The 4,672-nt window shown below is 38.1% G+C and overlaps 1 non-coding gene across 1 annotated transcript; it reads left to right on the forward strand.

Annotated features, from left to right (window-relative positions):
• Positions 1 to 4,164: 4,164 nt before the first annotated feature.
• Positions 4,165 to 4,271, forward strand: LOC132365597 (U6 spliceosomal RNA). Its single transcript, XR_009503129.1, has one exon. It is a non-coding gene; the product is annotated as a U6 spliceosomal RNA (small nuclear RNA).
• Positions 4,272 to 4,672: the final 401 nt, after the last annotated feature.

Consider the following 4,672-nt stretch of genomic DNA (forward strand, 5'->3'; position numbering starts at 1 on the left):
TCTCATCAAGGGCTACAGGTAATATTCTGAGCCATATTCTTTGAGCTGTCTTATAGATACTGAAACCTCCACCAGGTGGAAGAACTTAGAATTTACATGATGACCAGACTGTAGCCATGACATAGCTGCCACAATTCTGAGAACTGGCCTCAAATAAATGGGAACAAACCAACCCTGGAACTAAAGACTAACTGTACTTAAAACAATCAAGATGACACTGATCAGACCACTGCATGACGAATTTTAAGATGACTGTCAGAGTTGACTGTGCTGTTTCTGCATGTAACCCCTTCCCTCCATCTATAAAAGCTCTTGCCCACTGATTGTCAGTGGGGGGAGTCAGCCATTGAACAGGAGTCCGCCCTCCCCTCCAGCTGCTCACCTCCAAAATAAAGCAAACTTTCTTTTCCACCCCTTGCCTCTTTATTGGCTTTAGAGTGACAGGTAACCAGGCCCTACTTTCAGTAACAATAGTATCTACCACATCAAGCTGGTTTGGTGATTAAATGAAGCCTTCCCTGAAAAGTGCTGGCACATTGTAAAAGCCTAATAAATTAAAAAAGAAAATCCACAATTTTATTTCTCTTCCATACCCTTCCTCATTCAACTAACACCAAGTTCCATGGCTTCTACCACCTAACTATTTCTTGAATATCCTTCCCCTCTAATCCCATGGCTATTGGCCTATTACATTATCACTTGCTTAGACCATTGAAATAGTGTCCTAGATGACAGGCATGTCTTTTGTTTACCTCTGATCCATACTGTAAACTGCTACCATGAAAATATTCCAAAACGGACGACATCACTCCTCTGCTCAGAATTCTTCAATATCTCCTCATGGCCCAAGAAGACAAAATTAAAACTCCCAGCATGCCATACAAGCCCCTCCTGAACTGGCCCTTAGCTCCCTCCACAGCCTCAGCCCTTCTCCCTCCCCATCAGCAACACACCAAATGCTCCTACCTATTCTCTCCCAAACAGCCCATGACTGTCCTATGCCACCATTTCATGGTCATGTTATTCCCTCTGCTTGAATTTGGTTTGCGCTGATTGTATCTACCATTTCCCAAATCATATCCCTTATTTGCTTACCACTCTTTTCCAAGTCTCCACGAGGAAGTCTTCTTGGACCACCCTCAGATATACTTACTGTCCCACTTTTATATTTTCTCTTTGCACTGTCTATATTAAAGTACTTAAAACTACTATAATTTTTATATTGCAACGATCTCTTTCACCATTAGAAATGGAAATTTCTTGAGATGAAGTACCTGTGTCTCCTTCACCATAATCTCACCAGCATGTAAAATGGGATATGAGTCCTGATGGGTACTCAGTGAAGGAATAAATGAATGAATGAATGAAAGCCTAACGTCTAAGAAATTAACCTTCCATAACCTAAAATATTTGGCCACACATTTTGGGAATCCCAGGAACATTTCCTACCAGAAGTCCCAATTTACCTCATTGCTTTGAAATGCCTCCCTGCTTAGATATTTCAGAGAAATTCTTAAGAGCAACCCAATGCTTTAATGATTCTCTAATCAAATAAGCATAAAATCATGTTCTGGAATGTTCCACTCACTCTACCTACTTTGTCCCCATTCTGCTCTGAGAGACCAGATGGAAACAATTAGAGGAATACAATGTCCAGCTGTATTCATTTCATGTTTTAAGAAACAAAAAGTTAAATGTAGGGTGAAAAATGTAAAGATCTACTTGTGCTTAGAACTAGCTGAAAGCATTAACTTTGTTAGTCATTATGATTGCCTCTGAAACGATGTACCAGACAGCTTATGCAACCAGGCATGGATAGAAAAAAATTAGGCAATTGGAATATGTTGTGCATAGAGGGAAATGTTCTTCCTTGTAAAAAAGTAAACAGACAATACTCTCTTAACAGTGTACAGGAAGGTAAAAATAGTAATGCTGGTGTGGGGCAGAGCAACAAAATCTATTTACTTTTCTGCCCCAAACTCTTCAGGGTTACTAAGTTATTCTCCCAATTAAAAAAATTTCCTGCTAGGAAAGAAAAGTTCCAGTGACAAAATGTACTTGTACACCATATGAACAAACAGGAAAAAGGAAAAATACTGTACATTAGAAAAACAAACTGTGAGCTCTACCTGACAAGGATATAGAAAGTAAAAATTAGAAGATAGTAAGGTGGAAGAAGAAAGAAGATATATGTGACTGGATACAACACCTAGTTTAAAATTAAGAATGAGTATAGTGACCTCTATCATTGGCTGTCTTATATTTCAAAGTCTCTATACCATTACTAGCGATTGGCTCTGAGCCTGATCTGCTGAGTCATACATGATTATTAAGAACACTTTTGCCTCTAGGTGTCCATTGCATCAATTTCCTGAAGAAAATGGAGACAAAGAAAACAGGAAATTGAGTTTGTTCTCTAATTCTTTTGGAACTTTATTTTCAAAGTCTAAAAATTCAAAGCAAATTAAATATGTAATTGCATGCAACTCATGGCTGATTTTGGATTTATGTCAAATGTTCTAAAGATAAAACTATATTTGTGATGTGAACCTGATGAATCTCAAATAACTTTAAATGAAAACTACACCTCTTATAGACTGCACACCACAATCTTAATTGTTAGTCATTTATAAAATTGTTAGTTCTTATGTATTATGGTGTCTTAATATTTTAAATTAAAAGTTTACTCAGAAACAACTTTTAGAGTTCTCTAATTGTGATCACTCATCCTCTTAAACTCTCTGGTGACAGGGAACTCACTACCCATCCAGCAACTTGCTCCACTGTGTGTATCTCTAATTCTGAAACACACACTTCCTAATGGTGAGTTGCCCATGCCCCCCCCACCCAGAATTCCCACTCCATGATCTTGTCTCCATTTGCTGAAGTTCCACATAATAAAACCAATTGTTTCTACATTTTCAATGTCATTAAATTTTCCCAGTTAACAGAAGTATTTTTTAATCCTCTTATGACTGTACTCCAAAACTTGACTCAACTTCCAACCCACAATGGAAACAACTCTACTTCTCTCCATCAACACCACCACTCCAGTCAAAGCCACCATCATCTCTCAATGGACAGTTGGACCTGCTTTTCCCTCCCACTCTCACTCCCTCCAATCTATTCCCCAGATATCAGCCAGCATGATTTTTGCTAAAGAAGAAATTTTCACTATGTCCCAACTGGTTAATAACCCTTCAGTCCTCTCCTCAGTACTGGAGATAAAAATTCAAAACCTTCAATGTGGCCTGTAGAACCTAGTCATCTGGGACCCTGTCAGCCTCGCAAGCCCTTTTGCTGGATATTCTCTTCCTTACTTGACATGCTACATCTCCAATTTCTTTCGATTGGTTCTACAAGCTCTTTCACTCAGCAAGGCTTCACAGATGTGGGTCTATGAAATCCTTTCTCCACTCTGTTTACTATTTGAGAACTAGTGAATGTTCAGTTCTCAGATTACATGTCCTTTCTTCATAGAAACTTTTCCCAAATCCCCAGACGAGACCAAGTCCTTCTGTAATCTTTCATTGCTCTCTTTAACATCCTTCATCAAATTTATCATAATTTTAATATACTTAATTCCATAAATAATATTATTAATAATAACAATACCTAACAATACTTAATGTATTGAGGGCTTACCACATGCTCTGTGCTAAGAGCATCAGAACCATTAACTTATTTAGGATTCAAAGCAAGCCCATGAGTAGTTACTATTGTTACCTATTCATCACAGATAAGAAAAGTGGGGCTTGAGAAGGTTAAGGTGAGTGGAAGATTGGACATTAGAATCAACTCAATTCTAGAACCTATTGAGGTTCTAACCTTTTCATGATAATGTTGAACCTTCCACTAACCTCCTAGCCCCAAGAGGTTAGATACCAATAGCCAGGGAGCTGTCAGAAGGAAATTATGGGCCTGTTTGCCCAATGCCACAAAATCAAAATAATGTCTCTGTACTTTTTCTCTGCACTACCCTCCCTTGTTCTTTGTGGCACTCAAATACCTAAGAAAGGGAGAAATTAAATGAGTAAAACTAGTACTCTTATCTTGACATCTCTGGAGACCTCTTGAATTTTTTAGGCAGTTTCCAGAAAACAAATAGCAGAGAATAGGAACAAATCATGGAGATGAGCAGTTTAATTACATTTATCTGGATTCATTAGCAACGAATCCAGTATACGCAAAATTCAGAATGACACAGTGAAGATTTAGCATGACCTCCGCACAACGATGGAACGTAAATCTGTGAAACATTCCATATTTTAGAGGCAGTAAGAAGACAGACAAAAAGTGAGGACTATAGTTAAGTGCAGGATCATATGGTAGTTCTATTTTTAGTTTTTTAAGGAACCTCATTACTGTTCTCCGTAGTGGCTGTATCAATTTACATTTTCACCAACAGCGTAGGAGGGTTCCACTTTCTCCAGACCCTCTCCAGCATTTATTATCTGTAGACTTTTTGATGATGGTTATTCTGACAAGTGTGAGGTGATACCTCATTGTAGTTTTGATTTTCATTTCTCTAATAATTAGCGATGTTGAGCATCTCTTCATGTGCCTTTTGGCCATGTATGTCTTGTTTGGGGAAATGCCTATTTGGATCTTCTGCCCATTTCGTTGATAGGGTTGTTGTTTTTTTTTTTTTTTTAATATTGAGCTGCATGAG

The sequence above is a fragment of the Balaenoptera ricei genome, chromosome 4 (assembly GCF_028023285.1).
Source record: "Balaenoptera ricei isolate mBalRic1 chromosome 4, mBalRic1.hap2, whole genome shotgun sequence".
NCBI classification, from domain to species: Eukaryota; Metazoa; Chordata; class Mammalia; order Artiodactyla; family Balaenopteridae; genus Balaenoptera; species Balaenoptera ricei.